Source organism: Mytilus californianus, unplaced genomic scaffold (assembly GCF_021869535.1).
Source record: "Mytilus californianus isolate M0D057914Y unplaced genomic scaffold, xbMytCali1.0.p SCAF_41, whole genome shotgun sequence".
In the NCBI taxonomy this organism is placed as follows: Eukaryota; Metazoa; Mollusca; class Bivalvia; order Mytilida; family Mytilidae; genus Mytilus; species Mytilus californianus.
In genome coordinates this window covers 1,451,618-1,467,737 of record NW_026262692.1, presented here as the reverse complement: position 1 = coordinate 1,467,737, position 16,120 = coordinate 1,451,618, and positions in this window count along the sequence as shown.

Genomic DNA, 16,120 nt, shown 5'->3' with positions numbered 1-16,120 from the left:
CTGCTTGTTTTATAAAAAAATATACAATTTATAATCGTTTTTTCCTTTTTTTTCTCGTTTTTTGATTCCTTATGATTAGGAGTCACAGAAACAATGTAGGAATAGAAAATCAAAAATCAAAAATCAAAGTACAACCAGACTTAGCTCATTTCAAAGGCGTTGACCCAGGCTATTCGCCACTTAAATAATTTCTCTTTGATCCGGGCCCGTCTGGCCACCACAGGGGTTCAAAGTTGCCCCTTAACGTACTTTTCATATCAACCACACATTCATTCAAAGGTGTTGACCAAGGCTATTCGCCACTTAAATATTTTTTTTCTGGGATCCGGGCCCATCTGGCCACCATAAGGGTTCAAAGTTGCCCCTTTACGTATTTTCCATACCAACCACACATTCGGTACTCCTCGACATATCCTACGGCAAAGTTCCGAACCAGACTTAGCTCATTTCAAAGGTATTGACCCAGGCTATTCTGCACTTCAATATTTTTCTGAGATCCAGCCCCGTCTGGCCTCTACAAGGTTTCAAATTTGCCCCTTAACGTACTTTTCTTATCAACGTCACATTCTTTCGGTACTCCTCAGCAAGTCCCTAGGACAAAATTCCGAACCAAACCTAGCTCTTTTCAAAGGTATTGACCAAGGCTATTCTCCACTTAAATATTTTTCTGGGATCCAGGCCCGTCTGGCCACCACAGGGTTTCAAAGTTGCCCCTTAATGTAATTTTCATGTCAACCACATTCTTTCGGTACTCCTCGGCAAGTCCTTACGGGCAAAGTTCCGAACCAGACCTAGCTCATTTCAAAGGTGTTGAACCAGGCTATTCGCCTCTTTAATATTTTAATGGGATCCGGGTCCGTCTGGCCACCACAGGGGTTCAAAGTTGCCCCATAACGTATTTTCCATAACAAAAACACATTTGGTACTCCTTGGCATTTCCCTAAGGCAAAGTTCCGAACAAGACATAGCTCATTTCAAAGGTATTGACCCAGGCTATTCTCCACTGAAATATATTTCTGGGATCCGGGCCCGTCTGGCCACCAGAGGATTCAAAGTTGAACCTTAACGTATTTTCCATAAAAACAACACATTCGGTACTCCTCGGCATATCCCTACGGCAAAAATCCGCACAACACCTAGCTCATTTGAAAGGTATTGACCCAGGCTATTCTCCACTTAAATATTTTTCTTGGATCCGGGCCCTTCTGACCACCACAAAGGTTCAAAGTTGCCCCTCAACGTATTTTCCATAACAACAACACATTTGGGACTCCTCGGCATATCCAGACCTAGCTCATTTTAATGGTATTGATCAAGGCTATTCCCCACTTAAATTGTTTCTTTGATCCGGGCCCGTCTGGCCACCACAGGGGTTCAACGTTGCCCCTTAACGTACTTTTCATACCAACCACACATTCTTTCGGTATTCTTCGGCAAGTCCTATCGGCAAAGTTCCGAACCAGACCTAGTTCATTTCAAAGGTGTTGACCCAGGCTATTCGCCACTTAAATATTTTTCTGGGATCCGAGCCCGTCTGGCCACCACAGTTTTAGTTATATGTCAATTATTTGTACTGGCACTTTTGACAAGGAGAATTTCAGTTTTAGATTAATAAATTGGTGATGTTGCATGCAGTACAAAATAGTTCATGGATGATTTTTATAGAAAATACTGGTTCACATTAAGAAAAAAGATTAACATTACATGTGTATCAAAAATTTTTCATTTCATATATACAGAAATAGATATTGAAAATGGTTTCAACTGAAATACTGGATATTTAAGGATTCTGAGTGTATGGAAAGCATGTAAAAACTATGTTATTTTCTGTCGTACATTGCATCTTTTTTATTCAGTTCATGGAAATATATATATAACACAATTCCTCACAACTTCCTGAAATTCATTATTAACAATGATACTTTTATTTTTTTTTTATTTTCTATTCCTACATTGTTTCAGTACCTCCTAATGATAAGGAATCAAAAAACGAGGAAAAGAACGGAAAAAAACGATTTTGAATTGTACATTTTTTTTATTAAACAAACAGTGTCCTCCGAAAAAAAGTGGCTGCTATCATCATTGGTATTTAAAACGGACTGTCATCTTTTGAGAATCACATCAAGCCGTGAAAATGTCGAATTCCGCTGTCAAATAACATTTAACTAAGATTTTGAAATTTTTGGAACCTTACACAGTTTTTGTTTTTGTTTTTTTTTAGACATATCATCAAATTGGCTGTTGGAAAAAAAGTTGCTACTTTCTTGATTGGCTGCTAAAATGGCTGCCAGCTTGAGTCTGGTAACAAAAAGTGGAATAAGGGTAGATATACTTGTCTTTCTCCCTAGTTAACAAGCTGTTGCCTGTTGTTACGTTTCCTTATAATCGCATTGGATCAAATGAACAAAATATTTTACTAGCTTGTATACTATTGCTTGTAATTTTCTTAAAGACACATACAATTTCCTGTGTGTTTGCAATTTGTTTGAAGGGATAAGATTTAAGACAATAATAACAAAGTAAGAACAAAGTTTTGTTGACCATAGATAGATTTGGGTTTATGTAGTTCCTTTTCTTGGTCAAAAAGTTCTTCAACTGTTTCGGTTCTAATACGTCGTTGGCTTTTTTCAATATTATATAAATGCGAATGCAATTTATAAAGAGTTGTTTTCATTCTTCTTCAACATACTGGAATGCACTGTAACTCCAGCCTCCAACACACCCATCTTTGCCTTTAAATAACAAAAAATGTAAGTTTTATGTCAGCAAACCAGCAACTTTCATAAAAACACAACGCTACATTGTAACTATTTACTTAGATTTAATCATTCTAAAGGAGTAGTTTCACGACGGTTTAAAATAGGGTCTAAGATTACAATGTTTTAATCAGTTCAAAATTCTACACAATTTAACATAGAAATGGTTGGATACTACGATTTATACATAACTATTTCTCTTTGGCACATAAACATAAAACAAACAAAAAAAAAAAAAAATGGACGTTATGACCACTTAATTTTGCATTATTTGTGTTGTAAGTAAATTTTGGTCCTATTTTTTACCATAATATTTTGTATTTGTGCAGTTTTTAACACTAATTATCTTGGCCGCATCCCAAGGTCCAGTTTAGATTTCAAACGCAGACAACATCTTCAAAATGTAATGACTTCGGAGTCTATAATGTACTAATTTGAAGATATTTTACCTAGCATAAAAGTTTTTGAAATAGATTCATAAAAAAACAAATTATGATATTTATGATATTTTCATGATAAATTTGAAATCCAAACCTATATTTTGCACAAAGTAAACCTTGTCCTTTTGTCCATTACAACGGTTGTTCCTGTTTGGACACTGCTTAGTTAAAGGTGCCAAAAGCAGCAACCTAAATCATACATATGGCACACTGAACGTAGTTATCTGGGGTCTGTTGTACAACTTGTCGATTAACTAATCATATAATTTACTTTAACAAGTCGTTAGCAGTTAATCGAATGATACGTAAATACAATGATAAAATGTTGTTGTTCATCTTATTTTAATCATCGTGTTAGTTGTAATCACAATCCCTGAACTAATTTTTAATCATATAATTAATTTTTGGTTATAACCAAGTTTTTCTCCCAAGGCATTGTAAATCAGGATTTTCAGCTTTTTTGCGAATCAATTCATACTGATAACACTTATCTTTATCCTTTAAAATGTTGTGATCCCTATGCACGTTGTGCAGTTTGTTCCATATCTGTATCAATGATAAATACCCAAGATCTCCTTTCAATAATTTAAAGCGCAATTGTAGAATTAATTTTCAAATACAGGGTAAAAACCCCACTAAGATTCAATGTTAAAAAAATCAAACATGTATTGGTGATATGAACGATTGGAAAGTCTATTTGCTACCTAAAGGATACAAGTGATAGGTTTCCATACCCACCTCCAACCCATGTGGTTATACTATGTCTTTTGAAAAATCTCTGACACTTTGACAAGAGGTTTCCAAAGTTATGGGTAACCGCTACGTGTTTTTGTATGTCGTGTCAGCTGAGAAATATATGACTTTTCATTGACCATGCACTTAATCACTGACATAACACACTTTTTGTAGTAAATAATCATTATAAATATTTGGATCCACCCAATGCTGGTAGTCTTTACCAAATGAACTTTAGTTTGTCATGTAATAAAACTACGGAAGAAAATTAATATCATCTGGTCCGCGCTCATAATAAATGTATTGCGTTTCTTGCAAATTTGAAGCGCTGTCATAGCTGATCCTTTCTGAAATCATTTTGCAGAGGATTTAAACCTCTAAAACGTCTCATTCTTTAAACAAAACAAAAGGTTTGCATTGCTACAGCCGCCAGATTAGATAATTTAATTGTATGATTAAAATTTAATACAACCTCATGAGGTGGATTAGATTTAACGACATATTTAGCATTTTCACCAGTGTTAAAATTAACGACAAATTGTACACTTATCATATGATTATTTTGATCAAATGATTGAGAAGTTGTAACGACACGTTGTTACTAACAGCAAGTTGAACAACAGACCCTAGAAGTATAACGCATCTGTAATTGACGTTGGAACGAAACACCAATTGGGTTGTCGCCAGTTGACCTGAAAATATCCCATCACTCAAAGTTTAAAATATGTTCGATCGCATTATAAAAACGATATAACCACTATCGCTTAACTTGCGTGTCCTTTTCCAATGGATGCATTTAGACGTAATGAGCAAGTTGTGTAATTGGTAGTTTTGTCTCTACATCTAGTGGCAAATGGTTCAGGTATATTCAGGATGAAAACAAATTAAAAATATATTTAAGAAGTAAGTTCTTATGGTATAACCGTGATGACTGGCAAACATGATGATTGCCACTGAGAAATTAGGTTCTTGCGGATATTGATTGACATTTTGACTTGTAACAGGTTTTTTTGAAATAGTTGCTGTAAAGAGTTTTTTTTATCATGAATAGAGATTGACATTCTCCTTATACGAGGCATCGCAATAAAATATCCACATTCCGACAGCACGTAGCTGTGTCTTGATACATCCCGTGCAGTCAAACGGACGCCTCTCTTCCACAGTGGCAACTGGTTCATAAATACTCAGGATGAAAATAAATAAAAGAATTATCTACGAATTAAGTACCTATGAGTATAACCGGTATGACTGGCAAACATGCTGATTGCCACTGAGAAATAAGGGATGATTTCTTGTAGAGTTCCCATTCTTTGTCCAGACGGACTCTGTGAATTTCATAGAAAAGGAAACTTTATTGCCAAAAAAACAATGTAGACAGTATGACGTAAATCTGAAATAAAATCAAAACTTGAATTTGGAAAGACATAGACAATATTAAGACATCTTTAACTGATTTACATAGTTTTTTTTTATGTTGTATTGTTACACCACTGTCCCAGGCTATGTAATAGGGGAAGGTTTGTACCTTAAAACATGTTTAGCCATGTTAAATTCTGTATATGCCTGTCCTAAGTCAAGAGCCTGTAATTCAGTGGTTGTCAATGGTTCACGTCTGTCATCTTTGTTTTTCGTTTATAGTTTTGTTATAAATTAGGCCGTTAGTTTTCTCAATTGAATTGTTTCACATTTTTCATGTGGGGACCTTTTATAACCGACCATACGGTATGGCTTTTTCTCATTGCTGAAGGCAATACGGTTGCCTATAATTGTTACATCAACTTCGTTTGAACTTTGGTGGATGGTTATCTCATTGCCAATCATAAACAAATGTGTTTCCGTTAATTTAGCAGAAAACAGTTATCACCTGTCTGTATTTTAAGATCGGCGATAGGTTAACAAAACAAAATACTAAAATTTGGAGATAACAAATTTCTACTGTAAGTGCCATACAATGATTGACTTAATAAGGTCAAGCTTTCGAACATGGTAAACTGCTTACGTCACTTGTATGGTTTCCTGTCACAATGCAATTTCTATGTAGTTAAAACACACTTGTATAATGTATATCTGAAGACTCGTGAGCATGACCGTTCAATTATGAAACATCACAATAAATTTTGTCTTCAGCCCTTAATATGTGTTAAATTTCTCAATCTTTAGTCCGGTTAGAATCTTCACAAATATTTTTAAAAGACATATTAAACACAAATCATACCCAGTCATAGAATTGATAACTCACGAAAACTACATACCTTATTCATTAGTTTTGAGGTTCACCTTTACGGATATTTTAATCAACATAAACCTTCCCGAATTCGCTGCTTGATGGTTTTGAGAATGTATATTGAACGCCAAATCCATTTGGTGTGTACAGATTGACTGTCACGTGAAAATAGTGTTCATTTAAAAGTTGGAGATGGTTTTTAACTAGGTTTCAGTTTCACCCTCAGATCGGTATTTTGTTACTGTTTTTATATTTGTTTTAAGGATTTTGTTTTTTCATTGCCGACCAGATGAGCTAAGCCATTTCTAACCAAAGTTTATAGTTTGTTCTTATGTTGTGTTGTTACAAAACTATCCCAGGCTTGGGGAGGGTTTATCGCCGGCAAACATAATTAACGTCGCCACATTCTTTATGTGTATGAACCCTTAAAGTCAGTGGGTAATGTTGGCTGCTGTCTGTGTTATTTGTTTTTCGTTTGTTGAGTTTTAGAACGAATAAAGTTTTCTCTTTTGAATTATTCAACATTTTGCAAAAGCCTTTTCTAGGTTATTTAATTGATATAAGGTATAGTGCCATGAAGTTGTTACGTTCACATCCTTTGGTCTCTGGTGGCAAGTATTCTCATCATCAATCTTACCAAATCGCAGGTTTTCATACTTCATTGACATGGCTGCTGGATATTTAGATAGAACATGCCGTTTAAAAATCTGCAGGTATTGTACAAATATTTACCAATATATGATAGTTTTATGTAAAGCAGGTCCATAAACCTTCGGAGCCGAAAAAATTAATACCATTTCCAAAATGAGATGCACAATTAGTCGTTCAACTCCATCAGAATAATAATAGTTTATATCCAAAACGAACACAATTATTTTCAACCAAACACGTGACGAACACACACTGACCTTTAAAAGACTACACCTTATCCAAGACTTAAAAAGAAGTTTAAGCACTCAACGAATGAGTATAACGATGTTATTTCAGTCTACGTCCAAATATCGCATCACACATTTCTAAATTTAGATTTGTATACATTTATGTTTTAACAGATGTAAAGCTACCAAACGAAATTAAAATACATTTTACTATAATAGATTGTACTTTCACTTTATATTAAAATGTAAAACTACAACTGTAGTTCAATATGTAGAACGTTTGAGGAAATACCGTACTTGAGCAAATCAATGCATTCTTGTAAGCCAACATTGATACTTCACATTGAGAAACATGTTATTTAGAAAAAAAAACAGGATTCAGGAAAAGTAACATTAATTATTTTATTAAAGCAGACGACACGGGCAGTCGGAAGTTAATATGAAAATGTTCAAGTCGGGCCGGATAAGGCGGTTTTCGAGAAAATATTATCGGTATTTTTTATTTAACTTATCAGACCTTATATAGTCTTGTAATGTACGAATGTATGTACTAAACACGTTAGCCGTAGGCATAGTTTAATCAGATTAAAATTTAATAGTTTCCCCGCAAACATTTTACAGAATATATAGTCCAGGACCAACAGTATTCGTCATCTCTCTCTCTCTCTCTCTCTCTCTCTCTCTCTCTCTCTCTCTCTCTCTCTCTCTCTCTCTATATATATATATATATATATTTCATATAAAACCACATTTTTTAAAAAGAATATTTTGAAGGCAGTTATTTATGGATTTTTACAAACAAGGTGTTGAAAGACGCAGAATTGTATAAGTATATTTGTTTATTTGATCATAGTTTTGTCGTCAATTATTTTTGTTTTTGTCATAATATATATACATGTGTCATAATTTTTTACGATTTAATTTGGTTAAAATATATAGGAATTTTCTGAAAAAAAAATTATACTTGTGTTAATATCATCAGAAATTGAAAACGTTCCACAATAAAAATATAAACAAATAAAGAAATAAGACTGTGACAATTATACTTCGATTGGTGCCAAGTTGATAAAAATTCGATCAGAAATGTCTCAACAATATTTTTTTGAAAAAACGTAGTTTTATATGAAATTGACAACATTTTCAATATGATGTCAGCAAACTTTATGAAAACGATGCGCAACTTTGTCATGACGTTACTTTGTTTGACGTCAGATTGCATCGGGTCAATTTCTATCTGACGCGTCTCATGTAAATTAATATCTAATTAAAAGAAATTACAGATGTTATCTAAAGTGGGCGATACAAATAGGGGAAATCTGTAAAGATTGTCATTAAAGCAGACGATAATTATTTGTGCACTTATACATGTATCATTACCTTACGTTTTATTACAATTGATAAATATATGCTAATCAGGAAAACTTACAGACCCAAAGCTACGGTCATACTGTCATAAGGATCCAAAGCAATACGCATTGAAGAAAATCCAAAAGAAAGAAATCCAGAAAAGGGTTTTCATTTATACTTATCTGTTAATGTTATTTGTTTAAGAACACAAAAAACAAATGATATGCCATTGTTCTATCTTATTGTTGGATGTCTGGTCTTTTGAATCAGAGAACGAACAAAGTTAATTCTTACAAAATATACGTTTCCGGGACAGTTTATTTCTGATGAACTAGAGATAAATTACCCACCATTTTCATCAGAAAAAGCCTGTACCAAAACAGGAATATAGCAGTTGTTTTTCACTTGTTTAGTTGATTGAAAGCGTCTGATTTTGTCAGTTGTTTCGGACTTCCCTTTTTTTTATTTGCCTTTGAGTTCGGTATTTTTGTTATATTTTTTTTACTTTTCTAACAAAATCTCAACTTCATGTTTATGTTTAGGAGAAGAACTCATGGTCTTTGTGCGCTGAATCGTCGCTAGAAAAATAAATGCAGCATTAGATTGAAATAAAATTAGGAAAAAGACGTTTATGTAATAATCCCCTTGTTGTTTTATATTTAAAAAAAAAATACTAGTATATTTATTGATAGCAATTCGCTGTAACCACTAGCCAAGTTGCAGCACGCATAGCCTCAGATTTTCTTGAAATTTTGTTTTTTGGTGGATATAATAAAACATATTACAAAACTATGTTGATATACAAGTTGTTCATGTTCCCGTTACCATGGTAACGGTACCCCTTGGATTATACCTCAAAAGTGCTTATTTTGATGTCGAAAAACGACCAATTTCAAGCAGTTATCATAAACACATTTCAATTTTGATATATCTTGTAAAATTTGTTCATAAAAATATATCACTGAATGAGTAAGATAAAAGAGAAGAATTAATGTTAGTTAAAAAGAGGAGAAGGTGGTAACACTGATTAACATAAGGGAATTTTCATCGTATTCAAGAAAGCAAATTATATGTATTTTGCACGAACTATTTACACACTTTGCATCCACACCTATTGATATTGAGGTTATTAATGTAAACTATCAATGTTGTCTAGTAATGATTTATAACTAAATATTTAGGATTCAGTTTTCTAGGATGGTTGCTATGGGAAATTAAAAGTGTTATTTTTGTTATTTTGTTAAAGAACTTTGACCTTGTAATCAAAATTACTAAAATAGTGACAGATAAAGGATGTAGATCAATTGAAAAATGTTGTGCATTCATTGACCTTTAGTTTGACATAAAGGCCAAAGGTTGTTGATGACCTCGATATATTACTTCGCGTCTTTTTATTAGATTATGTCGAAAATGGTAACAAATAGACCCAATAAGTAAATAAAAAACATGTTCAGAACGAAAAATGATTTTATTTGGTAATAAAATAAAATGCTTAAAGTCAAGGTCATGTCAAAAGTTCTTAGCAACGACCCTTACTTGTTTTAAAAGTAACTAGCAACCATACATATCTGGGTTCATATTAATATAAATTAGTATATAGATCCTTTTTGAAAGATAAGGGTTCAATATTGTCACCATAGACGTTGGAAAATGCCTGGCAACCATTAATGTTTTAGTGTCTTGGGACAAAACTCTAAAATTCTGAAACTTAAATTGTGTGTTTTTTTTCTTCCAATTAGAATCTTGACTTTCTTTTAAGAACAAAAAATTGTGTTTCTTGAAGGAAACAATTCACTGACATGATTTTACTCTTGTGTATTTCAGTCAGTCAAAAGACACGCTCGCTGTTCTGACTTTTGACTTCTGATATTTTTTTGTGTTTAATTAGTTTTTATAAAACTTTACATCATTCGAAATACTAAGGCTGTTGTTTCCAGGCATATATATAGGTTTACAACAAGGGAATAAAATCTTTAGTGCCATTCTCATATCTTAGAAATGCCTAACAACCATCAATGTTTGTGTTACCGAAGACAAAATGTACAACAAATCTTTCTGATCATGATTCAAAGATCTTTCCTTTTAACTCACCCGGCTCGTAAGACCTTTTTCAAGTTATACACTCACTGGGTGTTAATCACTGTCATCATTTTGTACATTGTCCGTCTAAAATATTTCCCTTTGAAACTACATAATGAAATGTTATTAAACTTAGCAGTAATAGCATATATCATGTAAACGGCGAATATTCTGCTACTACCTGATAAAAATTATGACTGGAACAAATAAGATAGAACACTGAAATTGAAACGATAGTTCTTGGCTTAATTTACAAAAATCTAAAGTAATTAGAAGAGAACAGGAATATTATGGTCAGTAAGTGTTGACCAACTAGTATCTGAAAATTTCAGAACAACTGGACACGTGAAATGCCATCTTCAATCAAAACAGCAATGTCATATATAAAAAAAAAATCTTGGCTGAATATTGCCACTACTGCAGGAGCAGCGGTCATTTGTCATTGTTATTGTTAAGACAAATTATTGCATGAACAAAATATACATTTTTGCATCCACCTCTATTTAAGTTGTGGTTATAAATATAAAGTATCAATGTTTCAAGTCAATAACTTATATCCAAATGGTGCTAGGATGGTTGCTATGGAAGAGAAAATGTGTCATATTTGCCTTTTTGCTCTAGAAATTAAGTTAACTCGAAAACATTAATTCATAATTTGTTTTTTCAAACATATGTTATTCTGTCTAAAAAGTAAAATAACAAAAATACCGAACTCCAAGGAAAACCCAAAACGGAAAGTTCCCAACCAAATGGCAAAATTAAAAGCACAAACATATCAAACGAATGGAAAACAATTGTCATATTCCTGACTTGGTACTGGAATTTCCTTATGTAGAAAATGGTTGATTAAACTTGGTTTTATAGCTAGCTAAACCTCTCACTTGTATGGCAGTCGCATACAATTCCATTATATTCAACAATGTGTGAACAAAACAAACAGACATAATAAGTAAAAATGTCAAGAATAGGGGTACAGCGGTCAACATCTTGTTATAATTTTAATCACTATAAAAACAGAAGGAAAAAAACATGAAATCAATGTGTTAATGTTTTATCAAACACCTAAACGGACACTCAATTTAAACAAAACCATATCAAAGTATTGGATATCGAAAAAAGACGATTCTACAATATAGTAACTGTGCATTACGAGGATGAAACACAACTATTGCATTGTATGACTTGAGGAAATGCATAGTCTTAAACCTAACAGAAACCATATATATTATTAAAATCGAGAATCGAAAACGGGGAATGTGTCAAAGAGACAACAACCCGACCAAAGAGCAGAAAACAGCCCAAGGCCACCAATGGATCTTCAACACAGCTAGAAAATCCCGCACCCGGAGGCAGGCTTCAGCTGGCCCCTAAATAAAAATATGTACTAGTTCAGAGAAACTCCGAAACATAAAGATGAACCAAAATTAAAAAAAACAAAAAACATACAATACTAATAAAGACAAGAGGTTCCTGACTTGGGACAGGCGCAAAAATGCGGCGGGGTTAAACATGTTTTGTGAGATCTCAACCTACCCCATTATCTCTAGCCAATGTAGAATAAACAAACAAATAGCAATACGCACATAGTTTACAAATATCACATCTGTTCAATAACACCTTTGTGTTAAATTTATTAATGCCTAATGTAAGTAAACTGTTTTTAAATTATTTTATTAAATTGTCCGTTAATAAATTTTAAAAATTATAAAAAACTAAGGTTTCATCTCCCTCTGGCAAAGTTGACCTTAGATAGATTTGGCTATTATTTCAGGTCCTGTTTGGTCATATAGATCTTCAACTGTTTCGGTTCCTATACAGCCTTGGCTTTCAAATATTCGGCTTTGAGTGTTCCTGATGAAGGTAAATCCAGAAAAGCGCATCAGACGCAAGAAATTTATAACGTTTTGTTTTCATTTTTTGTTCAATATATTGTTTCTTAAGCAGATTTCAGCAAATCATGTAACATTTCTTTACATTTATTTTTTGTTTTGTCTAAATTAGTGTACATGTAGGTAATAACTACAAAGATAGTTTCTTCCTTTATTAATAGAAATGCGTGATAATTAAATTAGGTTAAACATTTATGACGATCCAAACCAACAAAAATAAAATATTTCGAGTTCGGCAAATAATTTGATTTTAAACTTCCTCTATCAAGTATTCTTAAACAGTTAGATGCACTCAATAGATTTTTTATTTGATGTGATGAGAAAATGCAGTTATCTTAGAATCTAACTTGAATATCTCATTTACCTTCGAAAATGTCAAAATGCAGATAGTTACGACACATTCCGATTTTTTGGCGGGAAAGCTTATAAACGTTCGGCATGTGACAATTTGTCTAAATATAAGTGGAAGTTCGGTATGTGTCCTTTTAAATGCGATATCAGTTATGTGTTAACATCAAGGGTATTGCTTTTGTGAAATAAGCTGTTCATGACTGCTTACACCTACATGATCTTAAACTGTTATTAGTCATCTGTAAATATATGAAGATAGAAACAGTGCTCAGATCACAGTATATTTTATGTTTAAAGAAGTTAAAAGTGAGGATAGTTATCTGTAAACGTTGTTCAGTAACATTTAATATGCGATTATAGTATAATATAAAGAAATACTTAATTAAAAGAAACTGCAGATGTTAATTAAAGTAGGCAATATAAATAGAGGAAACATGTAGATATTGTCAATAAAACAGACGATAATTATTTGTGCACATGTACCATTGCCTTCTGTTTTTATTTCAATTTATAGATATATACTATTCATCAAATATCAAATGTTTTAACAGTAGATTTTTTGTCACATTCCAATAATGATAGTAAGCTTAAACAAAATGCATTTATTGAATATTACAGTAAAAGGCGTTAACTACTTTTATTTTGATACAGATATAAATGGTAAATGCGTAAAGGTGAAGACACCTAGCTTGTAATTTAAAAGCAAAAAGTATTATGTTTGAAAATGGCTCACTTTAAAATGTAAACAGATTCCGTCAAAAACAAATTTTGTCATTTTTAAAAGCTGTTCATAAGTTTAAAATGCATCATGAAATAGTGTCTAAAATGAGAATTAATTCGAATAAATGTCAGATGTTTTTCAAAGAAGGCATTTTGAATAGGGGAACATCCTTTCGAAAGGTGCTGTATACATTTAAACGTTATGTAAACTAAAAAAAAATAATTCAACACTGTCATTACAAACAGAAAATAAGGATTTTTTCCCTTTTTTACACAAAACCACATATTAAACAGTTATTGATATATAGTAGCTAAACGTCTTAAATCAAATGTTTTAACATAAGGGTTGAAAATTCTGCAAAAATAAATATGTCTTTTTAAAGTTGTTGTTTTCTCAATTCAATAATGACAGTAACTTTGAAAGAAATCCATTAGTAAAATGCTTTTACTACTAATATTTGAATACATATTTTAGCGTTTGTCGTAGGTAAATCAAGTGATCTAATTGTTGAATATCATATCTTGAAATCAGCCTAATGTCGGGTGAGTGAAGATTCCTCATGAAGATTTTCTTTGTTATAAATAATAGCCAAGCAAAATACTTTAGATTTTAATTTCCCATGTATGAATGTTCTTTGTAACATCTTTACACCCATTATGCGAAATCTGTTCTCTAAATAGATTAATGGTTTTTCGATTGTAATGCAATACGTTTTTGTCACTGCCTTTTATGTTGAAAAATCAAATACCTATAATTAAGTCAGTTACAATAGATATCAACGTACTGTGGTGGCCATGTTTTATCCTCCACTCCCTTTAAACCCATCATTATCATATGTTATTTCATATTTGAAGGTTGGTTAATGACACAAGATAAAAATCATTTTTGCTAGTCAAATTATGATGTTTTGTTACAAAATTTAAAGGTCGTCTTTACATGATGTGAAATTCCCATAAACAGTTTCTTTTGGGGAATTTTATTTTTAATGTTTTTTCCACAGCAATCAATCACCTTTCAGGTATGAGGTGATCTAAACTGAGATGTCCATTCAATTGCATTGACTTATTGAATATATCCTGTTTAAGTTTCCTGACCGTTTTAAATTATTGTATCAAACCATTATGTTTTGCTGACAAGTAGTTAACTTTAAATGCAGACTTTCGGCAAACCTTAACGCTTTCTTATGTTTACAAACGTCAAAAGCAAAGATGTTATTTGCAAATGTTTTCTTTCCGCAATATAAAACATGCAAGTGTTGTAATGTCTAAACATTGCTAAAGTAAACAATAATTAAAATCAATACAGGTTTAAGTATAGTTCGTAATTAAAGGCGAATCTACGTGTACAACAAAATGTAAATTTCCTAAAGGCTTGCATGCAAAACTGGTAAAAACAAATACAGTATGAACAACATACTGTTTTCTTCAATCCAAAATTAGTATTAACCACGAAAAAGAAACGAAAAAAAGTCAACCCAACAGAATAGAATCTCAATCTAGCTAGCATATAATTCAGAGATACATGTAAAATAATAATTTTTAAAATGACACAATTGACGTGTTTTGTCGTTTGAATTGTTTTAAATTTGTGAATTCGATGTCCTTTATAGCTTGTTATGCGATATGGAATTTGCTCATTGTTGAAGGTCGTTCGGTGACCTATACTTGTTAACTTCTACCTCATTTGGTCTCTGGTGGAGAGCTGTCTCATAAATATTCATTACAATAACCTCTCGTTTCATGTATATTACCACTGAGATAGCCAATGTCCTTCTTAAATTTATAGTTCTAAAATATCACAAAACCGGGAAAAATGTGTCACTGAGTGTCCCTTTCTAATTAATATAACGAATATACCATGTACACAATTATCTAATGTTGTTACATCAATACCTTCTTGTAATAATCAAGTTGCATTTAACCTACAATGTGCATTCCCATTTTCTGGTTTCACATATATCATGTTGAAGTAGATATTTTGTTTACCATAACTAAAACTATAAATGATATGTTACTGCCTCAAGTAACTTAGACAAAATGAAGATATCACAAAATGAAAATAACACTTTATAAATTGTGTACTTCCAGAACGCTCATCTGGATGTTCCTTCAAAAGAAACGTTCAAACCATATCACACAAATACCAGTATGGTAAAAATTCATATTTTGTAATTAGGCTGATGCACTTAAGGAGTTAGCACGGACGTTAAATTCATTATTTAGACCACTTTGATTAATTAAATGTATGACTTGAGCTATTAATTATTGGAGTCATGGTTACCAAACATGGCAACTTATCATTCAAATAAATCTGTACCTCCTTACAGTCTGGATTTTTTACATTTTATTTGTTGAATGGAGAGTTTAAAGCCCTTAACACTGACGGACACTGCATTTAAACAAATCAATCTCTATACATACATAATATCGGTGCAAGAAATTATTTAATACATTTATGTAAAATTTTACTGCTTTGTCTCTTGAATAGGCCGTATGTCTCATGCTGTGTGAATATAATTGCTTCATATAATTGTACGCAATAAAAAAACTATTTAAAACTTAAAAGCATTTGATTTCATATGATCCTCGTCATGATTAAATTATAATTTAGCACAAACACTCATTGTCAGTTATACAAAGATCATTCACTGCATGGCATTCGAAATTTACCACCCAGACACCTTTTGTATCATTGTACAAA